A 19,582-nucleotide genomic window follows, 5' to 3' on the forward strand; every position below is an offset into this window, starting at 1 on the left:
GAATTATAAAACGAAGTCAGTATATAATCTCACAGTGGAGCCTTGTACCGAACATTCAACACTGACAAAAAAACAAGCCAAAAAGCAATAAAATAACATTTTGTTCATAGTTTGAGCTACTTTGTAAAGAATTTAAATGAGCCTGAAAAGCTTATCTAACCAACGGCCATTTTGTTTCATTTATTATTTTCATGAATCACAGTCAGTAGCTGAGGAAAGAGCCCATAACTAATGAGAATATTCACACTTTAAAGAAGTTAGCTAGTGTTGTGTATTCCATTATACTGTCAAGTGTCCTGAAACGTTTAGATGCACTTTAAATAAAGTTACATTTTATCTGACTATTTGACCAATTACATTCTGGTCGTCTAAATCATGGCCTTTCCCCTGCTACCCACCAAGCACTTCCAAGGGTCACAAGTCCTTGGCTCCACCCACACAACAGTCTCTCACATTCAGCAGAAGCAAGTGCCAGACATCCCACACTAGGAATTCTTCACACTCACTCCTTAGTTCTTTCTCTCTCACCAATGACGCATACACAGCACAGTGTCTGCATCAGTGAATCAAAGAGAACAGTCTCAATAGAAGCTATATAACGTCAAAATACAGAGACACTAAAGTCAAGACTCATCTCCTTCAAATAGGTGGTCGCTTTTTCTCATACCAAATGTTATATGAGCGAACGTTCGTACACATTACCTCAGTCCTCTCTGCTATGAGTGATAGTAATTCCATTGGAACTCAAACTGAATTGAATGGAGCCACTTTAGACTTCAGATGTGGAGTCTGTTCAATGGACTGTAAAATGGCCTAGATTTGAGTCCTCTTCTATTGCTGGATGCGCTTGTGTTTGATTTGAATGTCAGGTTGATTGTGAATAGGGTCAGAATACAGCTGTCGCGCGTACAGTGTGTGTCTGTGACAGACAGACTAAATGAGCAGTGAATCTAATTCCATCGCCCTAAGCAAAGCCTCAGACAGTTTGTTTGTCTTCACCATATGCCACGTTTGGCAGGCAGCACAACGGAAGACAGGCAGAGGCCATAGAAATAACATCACAGACAATTGACTTGAATGGGGATTCTCCATCTAGTTATTAGACAGCCCAGTACATCACTGGTGCCGAGCTCCCTGCCATCCAGGACCTCTTTACCAGGCGGTGTCTGAGGAAGGCTCAGCCAGAGACTCCAGCCACCCAAGTCATAGACTGTTCCCTCTGCTACCGTCTGGCAAACGGTACCGGAGCATCGGCTCTCGGACCAAGAGACAGATTCTACCACCAAGACATTAGACTGCTAAAGAGTCAATTAATGGTACCTGAACTATCTGCACTGACTCTACGCACACCCACTAGACTTTATATACACACACCATATACACACCCACTAGACTTTATATACACACACCATATACACACCCACTAGACTTTATATACACACACCATATACACACCCACTAGACTTTATATACACACACCATATACACACCCACTAGACTTTATATACACACACCATATACACACCCACTAGACTTTATATACACACACCATATACACACCCACTAGACTTTATATACACACACCATATACACACCCACTAGACTTTATATACACACACCATATACACACCCACTAGACTTTATATACACACACCATATACACACCCACTAGACTTTATATACACACACCATATACACACCCACTAGACTTTATATACACACACCATATACACACCCACTAGACTTTATATACACACACCATATACACACCCACTAGACTTTATATACACACACCATATACACACCCACTAGACTTTATATACACACACCATATACACACCCACTAGACTTTATATACACACACCATATACACACCCACTAGACTTTATATACACACACCATATACACACCCACTAGACTTTATATACACACACCATATACACACTCACTAGACTTTATATACACACCATATACACACTCACTAGACTTTATATACACACACCATATACACACTCACTAGACTTTATATACACACACCATATACACACCCACTAGACTTTATATACACACCATATACACACTCACTAGACTTTATATACACACACCATATACACACACCATATACACACTCACTAGACTTTATATACACACCATATACACACTCACTAGACTTTATATACACACCATATACACACTCACTAGACTTTATATACACACACCATATACACACACCATATACACACTCACTAGACTTTATATACACACCATATACACACCCACTAGACTTTATATACACACACACCATATACACACCCACTAGACTTTATATACACACCATATACACACTCACTAGACTTTATATACACACACCATATACACACACCATATACACACTCACTAGACTTTATATATACACACCCACTAGACTTTATATACACACACCCACTAGACTTTATATACACACACACCATATACACACCCACTAGACTTTATATACACACCATATACACACTCACTAGACTTTATATACACACACCATATACACACACCATATACACACTCACTAGACTTTATATACACACCATATACACACCCACTAGACTTTATATACACACACCATATACACACCCACTAGACTTTATATACATACACCATATACACACCCACTAGACTTTATATACATACACCATATACACACTCACTAGACTTTATATACACACCATATACACACCCACTAGACTTTATATACACACCATATACACACTCACTAGACTTTATATACACACACCATATACACACTCACTAGACTTTATATACACACACCATATACACACCCACTAGACTTTATATACACACCATATACACACTCACTAGACTTTATACACACACCATATACACACTCACTAGACTTTATATACACACACCATATACACACACCATATACACACTCACTAGACTTTATATACACACCATATACACACTCACTAGACTTTATATACACACACCATATACACACTCACTAGACTTTATATACACACACCATATACACACTCACTAGACTTTATATACACACACCATATACACACACACTAGACTTTATATACACACCATATACACACCCACTAGACTTTATATACACACACCATATACACACTCACTAGACTTTATATACACACACCATATACACACTCACTAGATTTTATATACACACACCATATACACACACCATATACACACCCACTAGACTTTATATACACACACCATATACACACTCACTAGACTTTATATACACACACCATATACACACACACTAGACTTTATATACACACCATATACACACCCACTAGACTTTATATACATACACCATATACACACTCACTAGACTTTATATACACACACCATATACACACACCATATACACACTCACTAGACTTTATATACACACCATATACACACTCACTAGATTTTATATACACATCATATACACACCCACTAGACTTTATATACACACCATATACACACTCACTAGATTTTATATACACATCATATACACACTCACTAGACTTTATATACACACCATATACACACTCACTAGATTTTATATACACATCATATACACACCCACTAGACTTTATATACACACCATATACACACTCACTAGATTTTATATACACATCATATACACACTCACTAGACTTTATATACACACCATATACACACTCACTAGATTTTATATACACATCATATACACACTCACTAGACTTTATATACACACCATATACACACTCACTAGATTTTATATACACATCATATACACACTCACTAGACTTTATATACACACACCATATACACACACCATATACACACTCACTAGATTTTATATACACATCATATACACACTCACTCACACTACACTGTCACTCCCACACAAATCCCTCACACATTCAAACACTACATATGCACACACACACATCCATACCGACAGAACACAAACACACATGCTGTACATACACACGCACACACTTTTCCACTCATCATTTGCCGCTGTCACTCTGTTCTTTGTTTTACTCCTATTATTATCTATCCTGATGTCTAGTCACTTTACCCTGCCTTCATGTACATATCTACCTCAAATACCTTATTATTATCTATCCTGATGCCTAGTCACTTTCCCCTGCCTTCACGTACATATCTACTTCAAATACCTTATTATTATCTATCCTGATGTCTAGTCAATTTGCCCTGCCTTCATGTACATATCTACCTCATTATTATCTATCCTGATGCCTAGTCACTTTACCCTGCCTTCATGTACATATCTACCTCAAATACCTTATTATTATCTATCCTGATGCCTAGTCACTTTACCCTGCCTTCACGTACATATCTACCTCATTATTATCTATCCTGATACCTAGTCACTTTACCCTGCCTTCATGTACATATCTACCTCAAATACCTTATTATTATCTATCCTGATGTCTAGTCACTTTACCCTGCCTTCATGTACATATCTACCTCAAATATCTTATTATTATCTATCCTGATGTCTAGTCACTTTACCCTGCCTTCATGTACATATCTACCTCAAATACCTTATTATTATCTATCCTGATGTCTAGTCACTTTACCCTGCCTTCATGTACATATCTACCTCAAATATCTTATTATTATCTATCCTGATGTCTAGTCACTTTACCCTGCCTTCATGTACATATCTACCTCAAATACCTTATTATTATCTATCCTGATGTCTAGTCACTTTACCCTGCCTTCATGTACATACCTACCTCATTATTATCTATCCTGATGCCTAGTCACTTTACCCTGCCTTCATGTACATATCTACCTCAAATACCTTATTATTATCTGTCCTGATGCCTAGTCACTTTACCCTGCCTTCATGTACATATCTACCTCAAATACCTTATTATTATCTATCCTGATGTCTAGTCACTTTACCCTGCCTTCATGTACATATCTACCTCAAATACCTTATTATTATCTATCCTGATGCCTAGTCACTTTACCCTGCCTTCATGTACATATCTACCTCAAATACCTTATTATTATCTATCCTGATGTCTAGTCACTTTACCCTGCCTTCATGTACATATTTACCTCAAATACCTTATTATTATCTATCCTGATGCCTAGTCACTTTACCCTGCCTTCATGTACATATCTACCTCAAATACCTTATTATTATCTATCCTGATGTCTAGTCACTTTACCCTGCCTTCATGTACATATCTACCTCAAATACCTCGTACCTTTGCACATTGATCTGGTACCGGTACTCCCTGTATATAGCTCCATTCTTGTGTACTTTATTTTATCTGACTATTAAATTTTTTAAACTCTGCATCGTTGGGAAAGCTTTCGTAAGCAAGCATTTCACTGTACACCAGTTGTATTCGGCGCATGTGATGAGCACAAATGGGTTTGATTTGATTATATTTCTACGGCAATAGAATGACAGGTGGGCATGAAGGGATGTTCCATTCTGCTCTTCAGGAAAACAACTGAGAGATGACAGTTGACTCTCACGAGGTCCTTTTTTTAATGGTGATTCAAAAAGTCATCGTTTAAAGACGCGGCAATACGGTTGGAGCATTTTGGTGAAATGATCACTGATAACTAGAAAGACTGCGTTGGTGCTAAATAAATACGTTGAAATCGGCCACATTGACTCTTTCTTGAACCTCAACCCCCAAGTTTCACACACTGGAGACTGTGTGAACACATACACTCCAACACCCTATCTCTCTTGATGCCGTGCTCACACACGCACACACACACACACACACACACACACACACACACACACACACACACACACACACACACACACACACACACACACACACACACACACACACACACACACAACCTCCCTGAAAGGGAAAGTGGACCAAACTAACCTTCTCCTGCAGGATGTCTTCCAGTTTCTGCCGGGGACATCTTGTCATGTCTCTAGTTTGTGTAATCCCAGAACGCAGAACCATATCTCACGCGTGTTCGCCAGTTAATAATGTCATAAGAGACTACTGTCTGTGTGTCTAGTCCAGTCCCACTGCTCTCTGTCTCTCTCTGTATCTACCAGACTGTCTGGTCCAGAATGAGAGCTTGTTTACCCCTCTGACGGATTACAGTCCCATACTGAACCCCCACCCCCTAAACCCCCTGTTCTCAGCCCCCCCCCCCCACCCCCACCCCCACAGCCCCCTACAATACAACCCAGCCCCAAACCCCATTTTAGCCTACATTCAGATCTCAGACACCCATCTCTCTTAGACAGACACTCCTACAACTCTCTCTCAAACTGAAACTAACACCCACCGTTTCTCTCACATGCCTACACACTGTCACTAAGACCCACACATACACATTCCCACACACCAGCTCCACATCCAGCCCTTCATACTCCAGTTCACCCTCTGCAGTCAACAGGCTCACTGGCATGAAGGGATGAGTGTGATGTGGGGAACCCCTCCTTAACAATGGGGGCCTAACGGAAATTTCATGCACGGTTTACCCAATCCCTTTCCCCCAAGAAGACCCTGTTTCCCCTCGTCCCTCTGAGGGCTTCACATAAGACATAGGATAGACACATTAGAATATGGGAACAGCACTGATGATGACATAGACACATTAGAATATGGGAACAGCACTGATGATGACATAGACACATTAGAATACGGGAACAGCACTGATGATGACATAGACACATTAGAATATGGGAACAGCCCTAATGATGACATAGACACATTAGAATATGGGAACAGCACAGATGATGACATAGACACATTAGAATATGGGAACAACACTGATGATGACATAGACACATTAGAATATGGGAACAGCAATGATGATGACATAGACACATTAGAATATGGGAACAACACTGATGATGACATAGACACATTAGAATACGGGAACAGCAATGATGATGACATAGACACATTAGAATATGGGAACAACACTGATGATGACATAGACACATTAGAATACGGGAACAGCACTGATGATGACATAGACACATTAGAATATGAGAACAGCACTGATGATGACATAGACACATTAGAATACGGGAACAGCACTGATGATGACATAGACACATTAGAATACGGGAACAACACTGATGATGACATAGACACATTAGAATATGGGAACAACACTGATGATGACATAGACACATTAGAATATGGGAACAACACTGATGATGACATAGACACATTAGAATATGGGAACAACACTGATGATGACATAGACACATTAGAATACGGGAACAACACTGATGATGACATAGACACATTAGAATATGGGAACAGCAATGATGATGACATAGACACATTAGAATATGGGAACAACACTGATGATGACATAGACACATTAGAATACGGGAACAACACTGATGATGACATAGACACATTAGAATACGGGAACAACACTGATGATGACATAGACACATTAGAATATGGGAACAACACTGATGATGACATAGACACATTAGAATACGGGAACAACACTGATGATGACATAGACACATTAGAAAACGGGAACAACACTGATGATGACATAGACGCTGAAACGTGTGTTCTTTTTTGTTTAGCACTTATTGCACTTTGCACTGGTACATGTGTAACTATTTTGAGTATGGAATTCCATCCAGGCTTCCTTAGGTTTTCGTCTTTATGGTTTGAGTGTGAGTACCTGCTCAACTCTTTCACCCTGGCATACACACACAGGGACATATCATTATGTTGTACTGTCCATATTCAAATGTCAATCTCCACCCAAAATGTAATATCAGCTAAGCCAGGACTTGCTACCGCTTCCTCCTGACCATGGGGGTTGTTTTGGGCACAACAAAGGGGTGTGGGGTGTGAGACAAACCCGACAGATTGTTTCCACCGACCAATGATAGAGTATTATGCAGACAAAGGCCTTTATTTGATACATACACACGCACGAGGGAACACATCCAGTACTCCTGCCAGTTGGGCTACTCCATCGCCTAGCTTCAAGGGCTGAGGAGAGGAGAGGAAAGTAGAGGAGATGAGAGGAGATGGCAGAAGAGGAGGGAGGGGAAGGGAAGGCAAGAGAAGAGAGCAGAGAAGATTGGGGACAATACTAGGCTGGGTCCTTAGCCTCATTTTTATAATGCTGCATATTAAGAGGCTTGAGGCAGATGCCATGGAGAGTTTAGGGAGTCCACCAAGCCTACGTAACAGCCCACAGGAACAGTCTGAAATATCATTGGTTCAAGTCTGATTTTGAGCAACCTTTTCCCCTCTGTATGAGCTGACCACAAGGTCCTTCCGCCGACCTATTTAGATCTAATATCTTTCTAATATTAATCAAACAGATGAATCCATCCAACACGTGGGAAATGTGATTCTGTTAGCCCTCCAGCCACCCTAACAAACAGTAGAATGTTCAGGCAGCTACAGACATGTTGGAGTGATTGTAAACCAGTCAACCCTGATATAACGACTCCACCACATCCCTTATCCCTAACCTCACCCCAGGAAGCTGCTCCACTCATCTAGTGACCTCTGACCTGAACTAATATGGGTCACTCTCCAACAGGCCCCCTGCCCTGCGCTGAGATAAACCCATGAGGCATCTTCTGGAACAGTGACCACCACCTCAAAGGAGAGCGGTTAACTGGAGTGTAGGATAATGTTGGGTAATGATGTAGGATAATGAAGTTCAATTGGAAAAGACAACTTACAACTCCGTTTTGTGCTCCTGGTTGCTCTCAAATTGGTATGTGGTTAGTTGATATTTAGGCTAAAAAAAATCTTAAATCCTCTCTTTTGTGAACTACCATGCCAGGTGTCTCCATGAAGCATGACACCTGTGGGTGCATGTCCTACTCAAATGGTTCAAATTCATAACTCCCTGAACAATGGAAAAACTACCATGGACCAAACTCTGTATTGCGATAAATTGGCTGAATTGATGCGATAACGATGAATAGAACGATAAGTTTAGAACAATGTGCACCACAGTTTATTTAATTATCCTTTAAACTACTGCTACTAGCTTGATGATTGTAGCCATCAATTGTCCCATAAACAATCACCCATATTAGCAAACTATCTTATATCACATTTCTCTAGTATAGGCTACTTATCGTAATGATAAGTGATCGGTATGGTCGGTAACTTCCGGTTTATCGTCCCCGCTCTATGTCCATCACAAAAACACTGGAATAAGTTCACAATTCTACATAGTCTATTCAGGGAAGTTAAATAATGAAAGTAGTACTTTATAGTTTCACCTACAATGATATTATCAACAACAAATAGACACGTCTCCTTCCCATTGCTTTACCACAGACAGGTTGCCGTGGTAACATGCATGACTTGGCCGATCGGCACAGTAACACGCGTGATAACATGCGTGAGCTGACTGATGGGGGGTGCAATAACGCGCATTACCCTGAGAGCAGGGGTACACAATTCACAGAACTGTAATGTTACGGCACTAATGTTACCCCATAGAGATGCCAAAATACTGCTGTGGAGCTGAGGGAGGCCATTAGTGAATCTATGTTCCCTTTGGGGGCTTCCTGTACTCTGCATGATGGGTGAGGACCTTTAACAGGTGATTAGGCAAGCTGTTATCTCAAGGCTTGTGAAAGTTTAACAAGACACCAACAACCGGCAAAGTCAAAATTGTTCTCTATCCAGCTTTATAAAACTTGAAGAAGCATATGGTCTACGTTCTATTCTAGAGGAGGGTTCTACCCTATCCTATGGGCTTCAACTTAATGACAGTCTACAGTAGCTACATGAAACGATCGATAAAAGATCAAAGTGTTTTATGTGACCCTCGATCGACCTCACCAGCTCAATCACTCAAGGCATGCAATGAATTATACTGCTGTAGGATAACACCTAACACCTACACAGTCAGGTCATACAGAATTATACTGCTGTAGGATAACACCTAACACCTACACAGTCAGGTCATACAGAATTATACTGCTGTAGGATTACACCTAACACCTACACAGTCAGGTCATACAGAATTATACTGCTGTAGGATAACACCTAACACCTACACAGTCAGGTCATACAGAATTATACTGCTGTAGGATAACACCTAACACCTACACAGTCAGGTCATACAGAATTATACTGCTGTAGGATAACACCTAACACCTACACAGTCAGGTCATACAGAATTATACTGCTGTAGGATAACACCTAACACCTACACAGTCAGGTCATACAGAATTATACTGCTGTAGGATAACACCTAACACCTACACAGTCAGGTCATACAGAATTATACTGCTGTAGGATAACACCTAACACCTACACAGTCACGTCATACAGAATTATAAACGCATTAACATATAGGGAATATATTTATCTGTAGGCCCGTAGTATTCCTTATGTAGTGCACTACTTTTGACAGGAGCCCTATAGGCCGTGGTCAAAAGTCATTGGCCATCTGGGGCCTCAAGGGGAAAAAATGGGCCAGTGTGGGGGCCTCAAGGGAAGAAAATGGGGCCGTTGTGTTGCCAGGGACAATTTCTGCTACCAGTCTGCCCCTGTCAAAGGTAGTGCACTATATAGGGAATATGGTGCCGTTTGAGACACAGCCTAGAAGTGTCAGCTGCAGTGGGCCATTACTACACATGTTCATTATGCCATGGATCAACAGTGATCATCATGATAGATGAAGAACTGGTAAGGGGCAGGCAGCTGAACATGCAGCAGGGTCATGGGACTGGGAGCCTCACACACACACATGAACAAACGAGTTCACACACACAATAGTAGAGTGCTCCCTTAAAATGATCCAATTAGCTGGTCTAATTAAAAGCTACTAGACTGGTGGGGGAGACGCTTGTTTCTCTCTCTGCTAATTACAGAGCAACACTGGGGAGGACAGAAGTGTCTCAGGGCTGTTATTCTCTCTCACACACACACACACACACACACACGCACACACACACACACACACACACACCACCCACGCATGCTTTACACACACACACACACACACACACACATGTGCATGTTCGCCCACACACACACACACACACACACACACACACACACACACACACACACACACACACACACACACACACACACACACACACACACACACACACACACACACACACACACACACACACACACACACACACTATCCCATCTCTCCTGGTAAGGGATGTGATTGTAATGATGGCTTTCTCCAGTCATGGAGACTGATAGGATCTGACTCCAAAGGGAGATGGAGAGGAGTGTGTGTGTTCTCTTCACTTAGCTACATTTACTATTAGATCACTCACGGAGACACACACACACACACACACACACACACACGCACGCACACATGGAGTGAGTGATCTAAGTGAGCAGCAGATGTACACTGAACAAACATATAAATGCAACATGAAAAGTGTTTTCACACAAGTTTTATGAGCTGAAATTAAAGATGCCAGAAATGTTCCTTATGTAGAAAAAGCTTATTTCTCTCAAATTTCGTGAACAAATTTGTTTACAATCCTGTTAGTGAGCCTTTCTCCTTCGTCAAGATAATCCATCCACAGGTGTGGCATTTCAAGAAGCTGATTAAACAGAATGATCATTACACAGGTGCACCTTGTGCTGGGGACAATCAGTACAAGGTCACTCTAAAATGTGCAGTTTTGTCACACAACACAATGCCACAGATGTCTCAAGTTTTGAGGGAGAGTGCATTTGACATGCTGACTGGAGGAATGTCCACCAGAGCTGTTGCCAGAGAATACTCTACCATAAGCCTCCTCCAACGTTGCTTTAGAGTACGTCCAACCGGCCTCACAACCGCAGACCACGCGTGTGGCATCATGTGGGCGAGAGGTTTGCTGATGTCAACGTTGTGAACAGAGTTCCCCATGGTGGCGGTGGGGTTATGATGTGTCGCACTGCATGAGGTGGTGGTCACACCAGACACTGACTGGTTTTCTGATCCACGCCCCCTTTCCTTTTTTTTAAGGAATCTGTGACCAACAGATGCATATCTGTATTCCCAGTCATGTGAAATCCATAGATTAGGGCCTAATGTATTTATTTAAATTGACTGATTTCCTTATATGAACTTGTAACTCACTAAAATCTTTGAAATTGTTGCATGTTGTGCTTATATTTTTGTTCAGTATAGTTTTCTTTGGCCCATGCACCACTGTTAGGGGCTTGACTCTGTAGGTTGGGGTGTTAAAGGGGTCAGCTGACAGCTGGGAAATGGGACGCTCCTGTGACTCAAAGGTTTTCGGGAAAGATGAAAAGGGATGGTGTGAGGCAGGGGGTAGGGTGGTCCATGACTAAAGAGGGGGGGGACCCCTTCAAGCCCCATACTCTACGTCCCTCTCATCACACATGCACGCACACGCCCACGCACACAAACATACACACTCAGACACACACACTGTGGCTCTACTGCCATTCGAATGCTAATTCAGGGTTTCTAAGTGTGACCTTGACACCAGCGAGGGGCCCTTCCTGTGTGATATCTGCCTAATCCGAGTCTCTCTCTCTCTCTCACACACACACACACACACACACACATACACCACACACAAACATCACAATCTACAGCTGAGGCAACACTAATGCTAGATTACATCACTACTCCCATTGGCTGGCTATAGAAAACCACACGAGATGATCTGTACCTCCATTGACCAGAGAGAAATATGGCGCTTACTCTCTCCTCGGTGTCGTCTAGGAGACTAGTTCAGCTTGAGTGCAGACAGCAGCTTGCAAGTGGGCTGGGACGGGGACAAAGGGGGCGTGGCTAGGACCTGACAGCCAGGGTTGAAGGGTCATGGCTGTGACTGGCAACTGGGTCCACAGAGTCACCCCAGTCAGTCCTACAGACAAGATTGGATGACACCAAAAAATGATGGAAGGTAGTCCTGCTATCAATGGGAACATGATCTGTGGTGTGTCAGTGTGTCCCATCTGCACTAATATCTGACTCTAATCCCTCCGCCGTTGGTGTGATCCAAACCATAAGACAACGTAAAGATGTCTCATCCAAACCATAAGACAGCGTAAAGAAAATATGTCTTCTTCAGTCAGACTGGGTGGTATGAATGGAACATAGAGGCTATTATTGTCTGTGGAAAGCTAGTCTTCAGCCTGGGCAGTTTGTAAGAACCTGGCCCTGTGTTCACCAGACCAGATCTGACACCAACTTCACACTCCAAGTTAAGTCGACGTAGCCAAAGGTTGTGTTTTGACAGCTGCTGGCTGTCTCAGACACTGATGGGGTACAAGAATGTGCGTCAGGCGCGATATCGACATAGGGTGTCAATTCTGCAGAACAGAACGGTGCTTTTCATACCTCAAGGAGAGGAGCTTACCAAGCACCATACAATAGGAGATGATGAGGAGATTGTTGTTTTTTCAAAGTAAGTGTGTGTGTGTGTGTGTGTGTGTGTGTGTGTGTGTGTGTGTGTGTGTGTGTGTGTGTGTGTGTGTGTGTGTGTGTGTGTGTGTGTGTGTGTGTGTGTGTGTGTGTGTGTGTGTGTGTGTGTGTGTGCATGTTATTTGTTGTAATACACCAACTTCCAAAGTTGCACGGTTCAAAGCTAAAAGCTCCATTCAAGCTCATTTGTGGGATAGATTCACATTGATTCACTTTTGGAATCTCCACATTCGTTCTCATTCTGCTGGGTGTCTTGGTTTAACTATGCATTCATCTCAGCTGGTACCAACAAATGGAGATTGGCAGAACCAATATATCAGTCTAATAATTTGGTCCAATCAGTGCCAATGTATTAGCATCTCATCCAATCAGTGCCTATATATCAGCATTTTTTCCAATCAGTGCCAATCAGTGCTAACATTAGTCTTTTAATCAATAAGCGCCGATATGTTAGTACTTCATCCAATCAGAAGGCAGTATATTTGTCTTGCATCCAATCAGCACCAATACATCAGTATTACTATCAGCGCAGCTGCTGATGATTGAGGTGGATCTAGGAGAAGGATATCGTCTCGAGACCGTCAATTACCCAGACATCATCTCTCCTGTCGCCAGACATCATCTCTCCCGTCGCCAAACGTCTCGGCGGAAAGGTCAGCGTCTGGCTCAAATGGAGCCCTGTTAGCCATGCGTGTCACGACCAGGCTCGCAGACTTCCTACACCACGGTGACTTGAGCGATGACTAATGCTTTGACAGGACACTAATAGCCTTTCAAATGCCATGCCAATGTCCGATAACGCAACCGCAAGTCCACACTCACTAAGAGACTGTGTTAATCCATAGAGGGCAGGAGGGAAGGTGTGTGTCTGTCTGTCTGTCTGTCTGTCTGTCTGTGAGGAGGTTCACTCGTTAAAAGAAGGGAGGGAGAGTGAGAATAGAGGTAAAAATAGATGAGGTGATAAATGACTGTGTCTAGATGTGAGTCGTATTATCCTCCTGTGTACAACGCTGTATCCACCTTAGTGAGCTAGCTAATATAAGGCCTGAGCCCACAGTTCCCTGATGACAGGTCAGAGAGTCTACGGCGGCACACTGACATCTACAATGACCAAAGTAAGAACTTAGTTTTTTGAGGTAAGAATATGCTTTTCCTTTAGGGAAGGAGAATGTTCTTTCATAAAGAGATTTAGACAATGTGCAACTATTTTAGTCTACCAAGTATAAAGCAACGTGTGGAAACCACAGCAATGCTACTTAAGAGTTTCTCATACTGCAGTTGGGAGGTTGAACAAAGATATGGGAGAGAGGAAGACTTCTTTCCATTCTGTCACCCGGAGAGCATGAAAAACCCACCATCCAAACATCCCATCCACCAACCCTTTCCAAGATCCCCACCTAGTCCCCCCCCCCCCCTTCCATTCCAAAACACCTCATGATTTCTACTAAGGGTGTACACTCTTAGAAAAAAGGTGTTATCTAGAACCTAAAAAGGTTCTTCGGTTGTCCCCATAACAGAGCCTTTTAAAGAACCCTTTTTGTTTCCAGGTAGAACCCTTTTGGTTCCAGATAGAACCCTTTTGGGTTCCATGTAAAACCCTTTCCACAGAGGGTTCTACCTGGAACCAAAAAGGGTTCTCCTATGAGGACAGCTGAAGAACCCTCTAGGAACCCTTTTTTCTAAGAGTGTAGCCTATATATTTAACGAGTGGTTACTCTAAGTCTTCCCTCTCTCTCTTCCTGTACCTTTTCTCTTCTACATCAAAGGTAAGTGGATTTGGGTCCACTCTCCTTCTGCCATAATCATCTCTTCACACAATGAGCGGGAAAATAACAAGTTATAGTGCCCACCCTTCAGCACCTTTCTGTCTTTTACTGGGGTTCTGGGGTACAATGGAATAATTGTCAAGAGATAAAAGGAAAAAGTGACAGAGAGAGCGAGAGAGAGAGAGAGAGAGAGAGAGAGAGAGAGAGAGAGAGAGGAAATGACAGTGTGTCTGGGAGATAAGGATTTTCTGTCTAATGAACATGGGTTAATTTAATGGACGAGGACTGTCTCTAGACCTGTCGTGTGGGAAATGTCAGGTCAAACTGTGTTAGCACACCAAATGGAAGAAAACGGAGTAAAACATGGAGGGACCACGTGGGGTTGTTTTGCTACGATGTGCTTTAATGAACACGACCTAGGAGAAGGATACAGTGTCTGACAGTATAGTCCACCAATCTCCTTCCCCCTTCAACATTCTATCCATTCCTACCAGCCCCTGATGAAAGGAGGAGAGACAGACAGACCGTCCCCTTCTACAAACACACAGCATCATTATCTTCTTTATTCCCTGGCTGGATGGGAAGTGAATAGAGATAGATTAGCCTGGCCTGGGGATTGCTTTCTCTCTCCAGGTGAACTCATTCACTCTCCTCCCTCTTTCATTTGAATCTCTTTAAAAGCACAAAAAGGCTGATACAATTCATAACTCTACATACAGTCCAATTTACTGGCTGAAATGGTTTTTCAGACCATGCACCTGTGATCTTTCTCTTTCCTCTCAGAGCTGTACAAGGGTAGTACATTGGTTTATTAGCTTGGTCCTAGATCTGTTTGTGTTGTTATGCCTGACGACCATATATTAGTTGGCAAAACAGCAGAAACAGATCTTGGATCAGGCTAGAGGTTTTTGGGTAGTCATGTTTTGGGTTATGCTGCTAGCAGAGGGGGTGAGTGACGTGCCTTTCTGTCTGGGGTAATGGATGCTGGCTGGGTGTGTGTCGCCTCGCCCAGTTGGTCTTTTAGCAGTGGTGTGTGTGTGTGTGTATGTGTGTGTGTGTGTGTGTGTGTGTGTGTGTGTGTGTGTGTGTGTGTGTGTGTGTGTGTGTGTGTGTGTGTGTGTGTGTGTGTGTGTGTGTGTGTGTGTGTGTCGGACTGACAGCGTTTTAGGGTCTCTCATTCATCAGATCACTCTCATCAGGCTCCAGGCTTGCCGCCACAAATTAGCACAGCCTGTCACACCCCGCCACCCGAAGTGTGTAACCTAGCAACACTGCCATGTTACATGGACATGTGATGACTTCACCCTGAGGGACAGGTCACAGCCAGGTACAAGTCCCTCCCTATGGAGAGAGGTTGAGATGTCAGAGTCTCTGGTATTACACTACTTTCTGGCTGTTACGTAGCCTAGCGGTTAAGAGCGTTGGGCCAGCAACCGAAAGGTCGCTGATTCGAACCCCCAAGTAAACTAGGTGAAAAAAACGACGATGTGCCCTTGAACAAGGCACTTAACCTAATTGCTTAACCTAATTCACTCACCTAATTGCTCCTGTACGTCGCTCTGGATAAGAGAATCTGCTAAATGAATAACATTAAAATGTAAAATGTAATACCATATCCCTGAAACACTCCCACATCTTGATTGGTCTTCCTCTAACCCTGAACCACACTCATATTACACCTATAGCTGAACAAGTCATGCCCTCTGATCCAATCACATCTAAACGACACCATCGCCTGGCTGTAATCATCCAGTGTAGCTGGGTCAGCAACCGAAACAATCAGCGTTAATAGGCCTCATCAACAAGTAGAAAATGGGGGGGGGGGGCAAAATGGCGCCGTAGAGAGAACACTGTGTTTCAGCGAGCTCCCGTGGCATTCTTAAATGTATATTTTTTCATTAATCTCCTAGCTTGAAAAAGTGGTAGAATTGGCTAAATAAGTTATCCTACAATGAGTCTTGACGGCTATTTCTCAAAAATCTCCGACAACATGCCCAGCAGAGCTACTAAGAACTCGACCAAAACCACCATCCTTGTAGATGTGCAGGAGGAGCTAGCTTACGTTAGCGAAGCTAACACCATTGCGGATTCAGGCACAATGGACCTGGTGATTCAAAAGATGACGGATAACATGACTAAAGTGATCGATGTTAAGATAAGAACGGTCTTGGAAGCAATAGCAGGCCATTCAGCTGAACTACAGAGGGTTGTCAAACGTGTTGATGAGGCGGAAGGAAGAATTGCTACAGTGGAAGCTTCAATTACATCTATGGACGCTAAGATGAAAGCACTTGAGAAACAGGTGCGCGAAATGGCGGAGCACATTGACGACTTGGATAATCGAAGACGCAGACGCAATATTCGTGTTGTGGGACTCCTGGACAATTCTGAAGGGACATGTTCAGTAATTTTTTTTTGAGGAATGGATCCCTGACTACCTACAAATGGACACTAAGGCTGGTCGTGTGAAGCTGGACAGAGCCCATCGCTCTCAAGCACCGATACCCGGTCCCAACCAGCGCCCACGGCCAGTGGTTATAAAGTTCCACAACTTCACCGACAAGCAGCGCGTTATGGATGCGGCGAGAAACATCGGTTCTGACGGTAGTCAACGAAAAGGTCCAAAGGTCTCATTCTTCAATGATTATTCCACAGCGGTTGTACGAAGACGCAAAGGGTTTGATGAGGCGAAGGCTCGACTCAAGAGAATGAAGATGGACTACGCACTGCTGTACCCGGCCACATTGAAGATTATGGTCGACGGATCGCCTAAGAAACTCTACACACCTGAAGAGGCTGCTGCGTTTATTGACTCTCTCGGGTAAATAACTTTAAGCTGCACCTCCGCAGTATGGGATAACTTTTTTTATTTTATTTGAATCTGATCATGAAACAGTGGTGTGAGTTCTCACGTGCTCCGGTTCAGTAATATTTTTATTGTTATTATTTTATTGCTAAAGTAACTGCCGCTATAGCTCAGGCTGAGATATGGGTGAATCTATATTGGTGCCCAGACTTGGTTTTAGGTGGAAGAGCCTCAATCTCCTATTGATTTTCATTTCCATATGTATAAAGGACGAGGCTATTGAGTGGCAATGCAGACTTAAGAGTCTACATTGGAAAGTTGAAATCCCCTGCATGTTAGCTAGTGGGAAAACCCCCTTTTGGATCTTTACATGTTTCATTTTGGGGTTTGGTATAGTTAGAGTTCAGGGTTCATATCGTTTGTTTATGCTCGGTGAGATAGAAGAGAGTTCAACACATGGAAAAAGGTACCACCCCACTTTTACAGTAGGATTCAGTCTGGATATTGAATGGTCAAAGTGCAATGGCAGGTAACAGACTGCGTATATGTACATGGAACATTAGAGGGAGCCATAACCCCATTAAAAGGAAGAAGGTACTGTCTTTTTTGAAAAAAGAAAATATTGATATTGGCCTGTTGCAAGAAACTCATTTGGATGATAAGGAGCATCTGAAATTACAACAAGGGGGGTTTGGTCAAGTGTTTTTCTCATCATTTACAGAAGTAGAGGTGTAGCAATTCTTGTGAGAAAGAACTTACCACTTAAGGTATTGAATTGTGTGAAAGATAAATTTGGTCGCTTTGTTATAATTAATGGTACTTTACAAGGGCAGAACATCTCCATAATGAATATTTACTTCCCCCCCCTTGCCCACCACCCTGATTTCCTCACTAAGGTATTTCTAGACTTTTCAGAATTAAACTCAGACACTGCAGTGGTTGGAGGAGATTTTAATTGTTTGTTGAACCCCCTTATTGATAAGTTTCCCAGCGATATAGCTCCACTCTCTCCTCGAGCTAAGTAACTTAAAGCTATTTGTGATGATCTGGGGTATGCTGATGTTTGGAGAACTTTTCACCCCTCCAACAGATAGTTCACATTTTTCTCTGCACCTCATGGATGTCAGACTAGAATAGATTACTTTTTTATGCCCAGGACGTCTTTGCAGTCTGTTTTATCCGCTAGGATAGGAAGCATAGTCATATCTGATCATGCAGAGGTGATCCTGGACATAAAACTCAACGGGGCATTCAATCTGTCAAGACATTGGAGGTTGAATACAACCATCCTTAAAGACCATACATTCACATCATATTTTATTACAGAGTTTAAAGCATTTTTCTCTATTAACTCTCAATCAACAGAAAACCCCTCGCTCCTTTGGGAAACCTGTAAAGCGTACGCCAGGGGTCTGATTATGTCATACACAGCCACTAAGAGGCGGAAAAAGCGTGAAAAGCAAAAAACGTTAGAGGGCGAATTAGGAACTAAAGAGAAGGACTATATTAAAACTCCCACTCCTGCCCTATTAAAGGAAATATCAGTTCTTAGATCAACGTTGGA

General features: G+C 42.5%; 1 protein-coding gene across 2 annotated transcripts in view; it reads right to left on the minus strand.

Annotated features, from left to right (window-relative positions):
- LOC129839819 (rhomboid-related protein 3-like) overlaps window positions 1-19,582 on the minus strand; it is a 65,876-nt gene that overhangs the window by 17,398 nt on the left and 28,896 nt on the right. The window lies entirely within an intron of this gene.

This window comes from Salvelinus fontinalis, chromosome 40 (assembly GCF_029448725.1).
Source record: "Salvelinus fontinalis isolate EN_2023a chromosome 40, ASM2944872v1, whole genome shotgun sequence".
NCBI lineage: Eukaryota > Metazoa > Chordata > Actinopteri > Salmoniformes > Salmonidae > Salvelinus > Salvelinus fontinalis.